Genomic DNA, 13,254 nt, shown 5'->3' with positions numbered 1-13,254 from the left:
TCACGCCATGTAAAAGTACGCAATCCTCAACGAACCTTATCTTGAGTGCATGGATGAGTTTCCCTTATAGCAAAACACATGAAACTGATAGTAACTTGTCCTTGACATTTAGCTCAACTAGGTCTTTCTCAGAATAGACATGCGTGAGCTTCTGATGAGAGAATATTTAGTTATCTGGAGTACACTTTTTGAGTGCATGCATGCATCAACTGACTGCTAACACACAATTAGTTCCTCAAACAGTTTGGAACTAATTTAACTGGACTTTACTCAGTAAAGTGAGCTAACTAATTACAACTCAAATATAACTCAATCTTATCTCCTTAATTTAAGGGATAACTGTTGCATGACTTCAAAAAGACTTCTAACTTGAATTTCTCCAACTAATTAATCCATAATGAATTAATTAATTATTTCCAAGCAGTTGGTGAGACCAAATTCGAATTTAATTCACAATTTTAATTCAAGGACAAATTAAAATTGGAATATACTTGATTCTATTTTTATCATTTTTTGTTGCTATTTTCAACAAAAACCACTTGATTACCGATGAATGATGTGAATCGTATGGTTCTCAAGGTACTTCCAGTACAATATATGAAGTGTGAAAAGATGTCCTAAATTTGAACATTCATATAATCATTTGATCGAAGGACAATGATGAGAACGTGTCCTCGAATGTGACATCTACCATTAAGGCATGCAGGCTCCAAGGTATTGAAGAAGGTTTCTAGATCAAATTCCTAGATAGTGAGTTGAATTCGATAGGAAGCTACCCGCCATAGGAGGACCTATGACACGAAACTCAAGTCAAGCTTTGAAGAACAACAATTTGGAGTAATCTAGGACTGACTAAGGGATGGCTGACATGATTGAAGGCTATGAATTGTAAGATAATTTGACTGAGGTTGGACTTCTTTTGAACATATTAACAACATGACATTTCGAATTGGTAGAATTTGACTAAAAAATTCGACCAGAAACCAGTTTGAAGGTTTTCAACGAGGTATGCTCAACTGAGAGATAAATGGATTTTCCAACCTGGACACAAAGGAGATAGAGTGTCATGTTGAAGAGTGACATACTGCCTTTTACAATATAAAAACAAAATTTCTTTCCCAATTTTTCCCCACCATTACTGGAAAGTACCTCTTTCTTTTTGGCAAGCTTGAGGTGGATAAAATATGCTTGTCCTGTAAGCTCATCCTTCGGATGAGTCGTTCAAAGTGTTTTTAACAAACCCTAGGAATGAGTGGTTAGACCTTGTTATGATTAACGAGTCCTACATTGTTTAAGTTTAATGAGTTTATTGAGGGGGTAACTCTATCTCATTTTCATGTTTAAAGAGTTTGAGGAGACACAAAAAGAAAAAATGTTTAGTTCTTTCAACGTAAAATTTTAATGAGCACAAAGAAAGTAAATCTTGGTGTTTTTCATTTTTATGGAGTTAGCAGAAAAACATAAGTAAACTCCACAATTTCCTTTCTCATAAATTTAGTCACTCAAGCTTGAAAAAGGGTAAAAGAATGCACAAGAGAACTCTATTGACCATTATTAGTTAACATATACCTTTTTTGTAAATATTCTAATTCATTTCATAAAATGGGTAAACTTATACTGAATAAATGATTGTTCATTTAATTTTACGAGTTTGAATAGTCAAGTGCTTAGCAACCTTTTCATGTTTAGGGAGTCTGAAAAGGGCTTAAAGAGAACTCATGGGTTTCTCTTTTTCGTAAGTTTTTAATGAGCTCAAAAAAGTGACAAAAGTATACTCAACACCAAAATGATTCATTCTCGTAAATAACATGTGTTATGCACATTTAAACTCAAACATTATGGTCATTTATAAAAAACATAGTAAAAACATCAAGCATTTGGATTTTAGAGGCTAATAGGCAAAAAACAATATTTTAATGGGCCCAAAAAACTTATAAAAATGCAAAAAGTAAAAATAAATTTACCTTTTTTGTTTTCTTGCCATTTGAGAGTGATTGAGTGCATTTTTCACCAAAAAATTCAGACATAGATTGTGGGCAAATGGTTGGACCAAATCACGTGCCACCTTTTCCAGGTAAACGATCTCTCTGATATCTTCATTTTCATTACTTTATTTTTTCTCTTCACCATGTATTTAGGTTTTTTGGGGGTTTTATCAATTTAAAAATCGCCCTTGGTGTGTGCAATTTCTCTTCATCTGGCCTGCGCACATTGACCGATGTTTTTGTACAAAAAAATGAGATTTGCGCAGTTTCTAGGATGAGAACCGGGAAAATCCAGACTGGTCATCAAAGGAGGCCACACAGAGCGTTGATGGTTTTAAAAGAACTGTGAAAAATGCCCAGATTTTTTACAAAACATTACCACAATGTTTTCTAATGATCCTCCATGTTTATTATGAGAAATGGCAACAAGAAATTCCAGTTTTGATTTGTCCTTGAATTAAATTGAGAATTAAAATCAAATTATATTCTCATAACAACTTTTTAATAGTTAATTAAGTTTAATTAACTTAATTAGCTTAAGAATTTCGAGTTGGAAGTCTTTACGTAGTCATGTATATGTTCTCCCTAAATTTTAAGGGTCAAGTATGAGTTTAAATTGAGTTGGAAATTAGATCACTCAATTTATTGAGTTAAGTTCAGTTAAATTAGTTCCAATTTTTTTTGGAACTAATAGAGGACTAATAGTGAGTTGGTGCACTAATGCATCCACTAGTGCTACTCCAATTAAATAAATATCCCCTCATGAGAAACTCATGCATGTCGATTCTGAGAAAGACCTAGTTGAGACTAGAGTGTAGGGACAGTGTTCTATTAGTGGTATTATTTACTAGAGTGTAAATATTATGCTTGAATCAGAGATTGATCCTATGTTTGGATTGCGCAATTTTGGAAGAATGAATTCCCTTTAAATACAAGTTATTCATCCTAGGAATTACGCAAGAGGTTAGGAGCTTGGAGAGTTGCAGAATTGGCTAAGTGTTGGCCAAGATCTAGCTTGTGAGCAAAGAGAGTTGAACATACTTGTGTGGAATTTTCCTAGTGAGAACAAGATTGTTATATTCACTCATATTTTTTATATATGAAATATAGATAGTGGGGCTTTAAGAAGTGGCTTTCCCTAGATATATCTTGTGTTATGTGCGATTGATTTATCTTCTTCTTGTTCATATTGTTTTCATCGATCTATTGGCTTCCATTGGTTGACAATAGAAGTAGATTCTTGTCTTTTTCTTTAGTACATTGAATGAGCTTGTGAGTCTACAATATTTCCTACATGGTATCAAAGCTGAGAATAGTATACTAGAGGAGATTTCAAATTTTTGAGTTTTGGGTTATAGGGGAAATTTGAATTTGCAATACATACTTCAGGATCGACAGATGACTTTCTATGGCTTGCGGCTCAAGTATGCCTTGTAAGTGACTCAAATTTTATAGCCAGGAGGGGAGAAACAGAGGTTGTGCTACAGGATAATGTCTTGAAGGAATTCATTGATCATGAAATTCCTAAGGCAAGAACATGGGATGCACAAAATTTAGCTGAATGGAAGAAGTGTGTGGTGAAGGCGAGGTGGATAATCCTTGAGGGAGTTCAAGACCACATTATCTCGAGTCTCCATAGCAAGGAAAATCCCTATGCTATGTGGAAAAAATTGATGACCTTGTATTAGAAAAACAATGACCAAAGGAAATTGGAACTAAAGGACAAACTTTGAAAAATCAAAATGGAGAAAGGCAAGACTATTCCAAAATACTTGACCAAGTTCACTCAATGTCATGATGAACTTGGAAGTGTTGGAGTCACAATTGCCGAGGATGATACGGTTAATCTTGATATTATAGGACTCCTAAAGAGTTGGCATAGTTATCAACACTCTGTCAATGGTCAGGGGAAGTTGCTAGATTGGGAACAATTGTGGTCAGATTTGATGTAGGAGGAGATGAGGAGGAACACCAAGGATGGCTCTTCATCAAAGATTGGTGATGAAGAGAACTGTGCCTTAGCAATTGAGGTGAAGAAGGGGAAAGGGAAAGCCTCCAATTCCAAATTGGATTCTTATCATGGACATAAGAAGAAATACATGATGAAAGTTAAGTGCTTTCTTTGTCATGATCTGCGCCATTTTGTTACAAATTGTCCACTAAAAAAGTCCAAGAAGAAGTCCTCAGGAGGAGTGGCGGATGAGGCTTTGGCCTCTCAATTCGACTTGGACTTTTGCCTTATTGCATGACTGGTGACAAAGAGTTATTCAGTAACCTGGAGGAGAAAGATCTCCAAATGCATATCGAGATAGGTGACAATGGGAAGTATAGTGTTACTGGATTGAGAACGATTACTTTTTAGAGGTAGCATGGGGCTCACTCACCTTGAAGAATGTTATGTATGTGCCCGGGCTGAAGATGAACTTGGTATTTGTTGCCATGCTTGAGGATAGAGGATATGATGTGATCTTCTTGAAGGGAAATGTGTTCCTTCAACACATAGCCATAGGTCAAGTAAAGAAGATAGGGATTTGGGTGAAGAAGCTCTATCAGTTGGAGGTAGACAGGTGTGCTTCTTTGAGCACAAAAGTAGAAAGGGCGCAGAGCCGAGACGTTGGTGAGTTGTGGCACAAGAAATTGGTTTGCTTGCATCATGAGGCATTGAATATATTGCAGCAGATCCCTATCGGTCTTCCCAAAGGTATGCTTGAGAAAGTTGATACATGCAAGGGGTGTACTTTGGGAAAATACACCAAGTCTTCCTTTCACAACAGAGAGTTGAGCAGAGGTTATTCTAGAGAGAGTCCATTCATATGTGTGTGGACCAATATCAACAGCATCCATGGCTAAACACAGGTATTATGTTATATTTTTTGATGACTATTCTCGTAAATGTTAGATACTTTTCATGTAGAAAAAGGATCAAACTTTCACAAAGTTTGTGAGTTTAACACATTGGTGGAGAAAGAGTTGGGCAGTAAGGTTAATGCTCTACAATGTGATAATAATGGTGAGTGATAAATGAGATTTGACGGCACCCCCTAACCCTCACCAGAATGGGTTGGCTGAGAGGAAGAATAGAAGCATAGTAGGGGAACAATGGTGATGTCGCGTGATCAGGGCCTACCACTACACTTGTGGGCTGAGGCATGCAACACACCGGTTTATATTCAGATTCGTAGCCCACATCAAATACATGAGATGAATACACCATAAGAGGCTTATTCCATTAAGAGGCCATATGTTGGTCACTTCAGGATTTTTGGGTCATCAATATATTGCCATGTGACCAAATATACACAGAATAATCTTGGGCCAATGGTAGAGTTGGGGATATTTGTGGGGTACACTGATACACCTCATAACTATCGAGTGTACTTGCCAACTAGCATGATGACAATGGTTCACAAGGATGTCAAATTTGATAAGGAGAAGGCCATGTGATTTTTCCTTGAGAGGGAGATTGAGATACATGCTAATGAGGAGCTTTTAACTCTTAAGGTTGAGGAGCATCATATTGATGTGGAGCAGCCACATGTAGAGGATCTAAGAGTGGAGACATCCACTTAGGCATGGGAGAATGTGGGAGAACCCACTTCTTAGCACAGGCAGAGGAGGTCACCTCAGAGGTACACTGGATACATGGCTCTTATGGGTAAATGTGTTGTGACAAAGCCATATTCATTTAAAGAAGCAGTGTAGCAGCCAGTTTGGGTTGATGCCATGGTGGACGAGTATGGCTCCATAGTTTGTAACAATATTTGGGATGTGGTCCTGAGACCAGAGGATAAGTCAGTGGTGAGCTCCCGTTGGCTTTACAAGGTAAAGCAAGCTACAGATGGTAGTGTGGAGAAGCATAAGGCTAGATTTGTGGCCCATGGATTTTCACAGGTAGAGGGGATTGGCTATGATGAGACCTTTTCTCCTTTTGCAAGGTACTTTTCAATAAGATATATATTGGCACTATGAGTAGAGATGGATGTAAATACATCCTTCCTTAATGGAATGATTGATGAGTAGGTGTACATAGAGAAGCTTGAAGGTTCTAAGACCTTTGACCATCACTCGCATGTGTGCCAGCTCATGACAATGTTGTATGGGCTGAAGCAAGCACCCCGTGATTGGTATACTAGGATAGTTAGCTACTTCACTGGGTTGGCTTCACGAAGAGTGAAGCGGATGTGAACCTATACCACATAGTGGGGGAAGGTAAATTGTTGATCATTCTACTTTATGTTGATGATCTCATACTAACAGGTGATGATCAGTTGATCAAATCTTGTAAGGAGCACCTTGAAAGAGAGTTTGAGTTAAAGGACATGAGGCTCATGCATTACTTTCTTGGAATGGAGGTATGGTAGGGAGATGGGGAGTTTTTTGTTTCTCAAGGAAAGTATGCCAACAAGATACTCAGAAGATTCCACATGGAGAGCAGCAAACCCATGGAGATTCCTCTAGCACGTAACTCAAGGAAGGTGTTAGTGTGAAAATTCCTGGAAAATGTACCAAAAACCCTGACTTAAGACACTAGCTGACAAGTAACCCTAACAATAAGTTAATGGCTTCTGTTGTTCTAAATATGCAACACAAATGGAAAATTTGTAGTAAAAGAAAACAAGATCTGAAACAAATAATAGTAGAATGATAGATCCATAATAATAACCCAATGGAAAGAGGATTTTAAACAAATAAATCTTTATTGATAACACCTAATGGAGGAGATCTATAGATTGGTCTGTAAGTTCCCCTCCATGGGATAGGTCCTTTGATATCCTTGATGCTTCAGAAATATATTTTCTCTGTCAATCGTGTGAAAACACCCAAACAAAGTGAAAAACTCAAGCAGGAGCTCAAGAAAAAATGACGATAGTATTGATGATAATAATGATCATGGTGAGGAATGAATGAAAAAAACCTTTTTATATAGAAAACCATGGATTTAATCTCGAAAATGGAGAATCATAAAATATTATTGACCAAATTCAGATGTAACTACCTGGAATACTTTATTATATTTATTGGAGAGAGAAAAGGAATTTAAAATGGTTAAATTCATTTATTTAGAAATAATTAACAAATAAAATGATTCATTAACTATTTTGAGAGAAATAAGAAAGGTGTGAAATCAAAATAATTATTAAATAGCGATTTAATAGTTATTCTAATAACATGAATAAGGAAATTCAAATAAATAACAAGTTATTTAAATATTCCTAAGGGATTTAGTCAAATGTGACAAGGAATAATTATTAAATAACGATTTAATAATAATTCCTAGAGAAAATTAAATAAATAATGATGTATTTAATTATTCTCATGGGGTTTTTTATTTAAATCAGAAAATAATTTAGTAAAAGTGGTTTACTATATTATTTTCCACAGTGAAAGTGATTTACTGTGGTAAAATTAAATCCACATGGTGTATTTCAATCCACCTACTTAGAAATGGCTAGGTGGTCATTTTTTGGTGATAACAAATTGTCCCCACATGTATGAGTGTTAGGAGAAACTTGTATGACCGAAATATGTTGTAGATTATACTTCTACAAGGCATCAAAAGTGGAGTCAGAGAGAGAGTGAGAGATCTGAAGAAAGTCAAGGATGGACAAATAATGGAGGGGGTAAGATCTACAATACTGATAAAAGTCTCCTTTTATGTGGTAGCACTTGATCTCAAATGAGGCAGGGGAGGCATACCCATACACACCGAGATAGCTTAGTACAAAAAATAATGGTGAGCCCAATAATGTGGGACTGAGCTATAAATTACATGATACATGATAAATGATACACTAACATCAATTGGCCAAAAAATAATACAATGGGTCCCATATACATAATGCGCCTAGAAAAAGCATAGGCCAGGACTGAATACAATAATATCTAAGTACATGCAATAGAATACCCCTCAAACTGACATGGGGAGGGGGATCACAACCAAAGAAGCCCTACTAAACAGGAAAGGGCTATGAAAATCTGAATGGATCATTAGGAGGAGACATGCATGCTATGGGTGCTGCAAGTAGCGGAAACTGAACCCATAAAATCTACGGAACTGTATCAGAGGCTAGATCAACATCTGCGGTCATCCAGGCATGTGGGGGGATACATGAAGGGACACCCCCTCATGACATCTGGAACATCTCACACACACCCAGGAATCACTAGGACAATCTTCTGGATCACCGAACTGTCAAGCATATGAATCTCAATCTTGTGATAAGGAGATGATGTCGAGAACGTGAGAAACAAAAAAGTCAAAGGGAAATAATGAGTCCCTTTGCCTCATCCAAGGCATTGAATAAAGAAGGAAGCTGGAACCAAGGTACACCACCCTCTAGACTACTCTTCTAGAATAAATGTGTTGAGGTCGACAGAAGAGAGCCTGCCAGAGCTAAGGCAATGAGGAATCCTCACTAAAGGCATCAGGGAACATCGTAGAGTGACTGCTCGACTAACACTAGGGATGATGATGGAAGGAAACATGATGCATGGAAAAATAACGACTTCCTTTATCAAAGAATAATAAAAATACTTGACTTGGCAATGACTGACTCGAATCCAGACAAGATGGTAAATGACTCAAACGAGGGTTCAAAAAAGATAGAGTAGAAGGAGTGGAGGCCAAATGGAAGAAATGTGGCATGAACACAAATGAAAAATTGTAATGAGACATAATGTGGATTCAAAATAGACTCCATAAGTATTGACACATCTCAGATGCTCTGAACAAGGGTGACTCAATAATGCTACCACATGGGAGAGGCTCATTGCGGTCCATAAAAACATGAGTAAAAGATGGTTACTCATGAAAAAATTGATATGAGAGTCAACCAGTGTGAACATAAAGTGATACGAGAGCACGAGTGGCTCAAATGAAGAGATTAGATTTTAAAGGGCGGCTAAGTGAAACTTCATGGAAAATTGGCTTCCACGTGAAGTATCAAATTGCCCAAAAAAAAGAGAGACCCATTATAGAACTTGGTGAGATATTTCCAATGGTGTTGATGGTTCATCAAACAGAGCTACGATTTTGTCTTAATGTGCGACAGAAAAAATTAGGGTTTTTCTAATAAAAGGGTTTTTTGCCTCCAAATCTAATTTATGTTCATAGTGAGATGTGGAGAATTTGGAGAGGAGGAGAAGGCCTTAAATGTTGTGGAGATCATAGTGGAAAAAACAACCATTACAATCTGGATCTACAACTTTTAGGTTGGTGGCCTTACTTATCTAGAAATGGCTTTAATGCTTCTAGAAGAATGGTTCCTGGTGAAGAATCAAGGTAAGAAATCAATACAGGAATGAACTACTAGGGAAGGTCTAGGATCATCCTTGCCCACCAAGTCAATCATGGGGACCAAATGGTGAGTTTTGTATGTCATAGAGTAGAATTTTCGAAGATATGGTATCAAACATCTATGACATGCAATGTGTATATGGCTCGCTCGAGAGGGTGGTAGGATGAACCATCCAAACAATGAAAGGATAATTGACCATACCTAAATCATTATGGTCTAGGCTGAGACTTATGTTAACCAAGTGAGAAGATGGAGGGGAGGAATCATCATGTCCCTAAGCATGGGATACTTCCCCCCAACATATGTGATGGAAGGGACTCATCTGGTATGCAAAGGTGGGAATGCTGCCCCCAAGAAGGAGGAGTTTGTGGAGTGCCATTGCATTTCAAGCCCTCAAAAAATGGATTCAAGCATCTCAATCCAAAAGGCACGACATCCTCCAAAGGATGATGATGAGATGGAGAGGAATATGTGCCCCTCATTCATGTTATGTGCAGACCAGATGTATTTAGAGTAGTGGACTCAAAAAAAAAAGTTGATGATGTGGTTCGCCATTTGTTTATGGATTGATTCTTATGGGAAGAATGGATATATACAGTTAGAGAAATGAAATGATGGATTACCAATCTTGTTTGACACTACATATATGAATCAAATGGACTGAATTTCTAGGTTTGCATACATGGTGTCACTATACGAAAGAGTGGCTTTGAATATAATAAACTTATGCTCACCTAGAAAGCATGGTAGTTGAACAACAACAATGTCTAAGCGACTAGGTTGTTTATGTAATATGGAGGAATGATTAAGTGGATCATCTCAAGAGTGATCTGAAGTGGTATGAGAATCTAGAGGTTCTTCCAAATGGGGAAGACTAATGGTACTAGAGTCGACACTACTAGATACAGTAGGAGGGTTGGGGAGAATTCCTTCTCCTGGATTCTCAAAAAGGGATGCCCCCTTACCCAAACATTGAGTGGTAATGTAATGACCACAAGGTGGATGTGGTTCGAATTCATGCAATTGAAGTAAGGGGTGGTTAAACCAATCGACCTAACGATGGATTAAGTCTTTGGACTCCACAACATATTGGTCATTGGTCTATTGTGAGAGGAAATACGAATGATGGTGCATATCATCCCAAGGGTAATCGAGAGTGGTCATGGCTTCCATGATGTCTTCATCGAAGTGGAATATGGGCAGATTGGAGGAGGAAAAACCACATTACGAGGAAGAGCTACTTGAAACATCTTCATGAGAAATGAGGTTCACATACGCATCGTTATGATTAGGAGACATATGACTAGTAGAGGGAACATCTACTAATGTTGAGACTGATGTGTCTATTGAAGGAGGTTCAACAGAATCACGAGACGAGATATCTAGGTATTTCTGAGGGAGCGATCTCATGAATGATAATAGGTAGAGGATGGGAGTAGAATTGTCCATCATCTCAATATCAGGGGGAGGGATCACAATGGGTAGTTGGGAGACCTCATGTTGTGGAGTAGGGGTGGGACCAGACACTGTAGGTAAAGGAGAAGGGGACTCACTATGAGCGGTCTCTATTTCACTAAGTACTTGAAGTGTACCACAAAAATATTCAAGACGAGGACAGTGATGGAAATAATGGCCATAGTTATCACACAAATCATAAGGGTTCTTTTTGCATAATGAACAGATTCTCTTAGCTGATCCAGTTAAGGTTACTTGGACCTTAAGAATGATAGGATCGGGAAAGGTATCAGTGACCACTTCTTTAATGTGAGGGAGTTTAGGACAATTATTGGTGGCATGACTGACAACATCACACAAAGTGCAATGACGAAGAGGCTTTAGGGGCTTAGGGGCAACTGGAGTTGTTGGGGGAGCCTTGCCTTGAGATCCCTTTTGTCAGGATTTTCCCCCTTCACCAGATGCTTTCATAGTAGGAGTAGGTTCCTGTTGAGGTTGTTGTGGAACTGAAGCAAAGGTAGGGGTAGGAACGACTGGTTGGACTGGGGTCAAAGCAGTGTAACATTTAAATTGATGAGGTCGAGTGTTTATAGGGGGATCAATGTACCATATTGGGATCCCTAGGGTGATATTAGGTAGACTCAATATAGCCATGACAAGTGTAGAATAAACTCTGGGAGGTGGAAACAAGAACCGTATCTGGCTAAAAGGGTAATGACCTGGAGGAACATCTCTCGCATGGTTAAGGGCTTGGGGAATAGAACCAGGCATAAAAAGATTAGGAGAGACACCAACAAAGGGAGGTGGTCCTTGAAGAGTTGTACTATTAGGCGTGAGTGAGTTAGACACAACAAGTTGTGAAGGTTTGGATTGTTGTGCATACATAGTGGCCCGTTTGTGGGTATCCTGCGATGCTTGGAGCATGCAAACACTCGATGAGCTAGGCTTAGAAGGAGTAGGTGGTGGGCCATAGTAAGCACTAAGAAAAGATGAATATTTATAGACTCTTGGAGAAAAAAATGAGATAGTCTTATTTTCAGCCATAGATGAAATTTTTGTCTGAGCCGAAGTCTAGGCTTTTGGATTGTAATACGTCAATTGATAAACGATGACAATCTTTCCATTGTGGGGAAAGCACATGTTACAGTGAACAAAATATGCGACAAATGACATGGCATAAATATAACTACGACCCAAAAGGATGTTATAGTCAAGGGGGGCATTGATGTTTTTGATGTCAAAACAGACGGTCTTGCAGCAATTGTGACTGGGCAGTTGCAGTATAAACCAAGGGGCTATGAAGGATGACCATCACATGTATGCAAAGTGATGGTGGACAGGGATAGATCAGGGGATCCAAGTTGTTTCAAAACACTGGCAACCATCACATAGGTGGATGCACCTTTGTCAATGATACACTGCTAGATAGTGGTGTTTCAAATGGATACTCGAATTTGGAAAGCAACAGATGAAGGTAAAGGACGGTTATCTAACTGATCAACATGGAAGACAATAATCTAATCGTCTTGAGGATCTACTATGCCTAGAGGCGATAGTAGATATTTCATTATGATGGGCATGTCTGGAGGAATTCTAGCATTGGCATGGAAACAAGAGACTACGTGATATTATGTTATATGTATGGGTAACTTTGACGGAAGTATCATTTCGATGTAGTGAACCTTTGGGGATCTTTGTTATGAACTCAATCTTGGGTTGAGGGATTTGTAAGGTATCATTCGGTTTCAATAGAGGCTTGACATACACTTTGGGTCGGGACTTAGTCACAAACTTAGCAGATGGCTTGTCATATTGACGTGATCGAGTCTAGAGGTTGACTTGTTTGATGCTCACCTCATCAGAGTTCATCATGAGAATCTGATAATCACAGTGACCAGATGAAGGAACTGGTTGAGCAGCCTGACCTTGTGGAGGTTGTGTAGCTATATACCCTTGGTGGGGAAAGGGTTACTAAGCACAGCGGGTTGAGATGAAGCAGGAGTGGGAGGAAGAGCGAAAGGTTGTGATCCTCAAGAAGCTGCTTGAGCTTCCGATACTTGGTGTATCTAAGCTAACAAGTAAAAATCATGATTATAATTACCATCGAGTCCAAAATAAGCACAAGGTTTTTTTCATACGAAGACCCTTGTTTTACTTAAGCTGATTGCCCCATTGCTGGGTTGCGGGGTTAGGTGGAGGACCTTGAGGGGCATTGGGTTGACTACCCCAGTTTCCTTGATTACCTTGTTGATGTTTGTTCCTATTTCCCTTCCCCTTATTATTTTTCTTTGGATTCGAGGGATTGCGACCACTCCTCTCAACGTACACTTATCCTTGTGGAGGAGGTGCTTGCTGCGACGCATGGGGACTAGGGATGGGGGGGTGAGGTGTTGTTGCCGAAGGAGCTGGAGTGCTAGGTTGTGCATATGGATAATATGGAGATGGATAAACATTGGTATAAGAAGGCGGTGCAAGAACTGGCCCTGGAATTGATTGATGCAGACAGGGATATGCAT

Source organism: Pinus tabuliformis, chromosome 7, assembly GCF_031772625.1.
Source record: "Pinus tabuliformis cultivar Carrire ecotype Pingquan chromosome 7, CPIR1, whole genome shotgun sequence".
In the NCBI taxonomy this organism is placed as follows: domain Eukaryota; kingdom Viridiplantae; phylum Streptophyta; class Pinopsida; order Pinales; family Pinaceae; genus Pinus; species Pinus tabuliformis.
The sequence above is the reverse complement of the archived record's forward strand: the minus strand, read 5'-3'. Positions refer to the sequence as shown.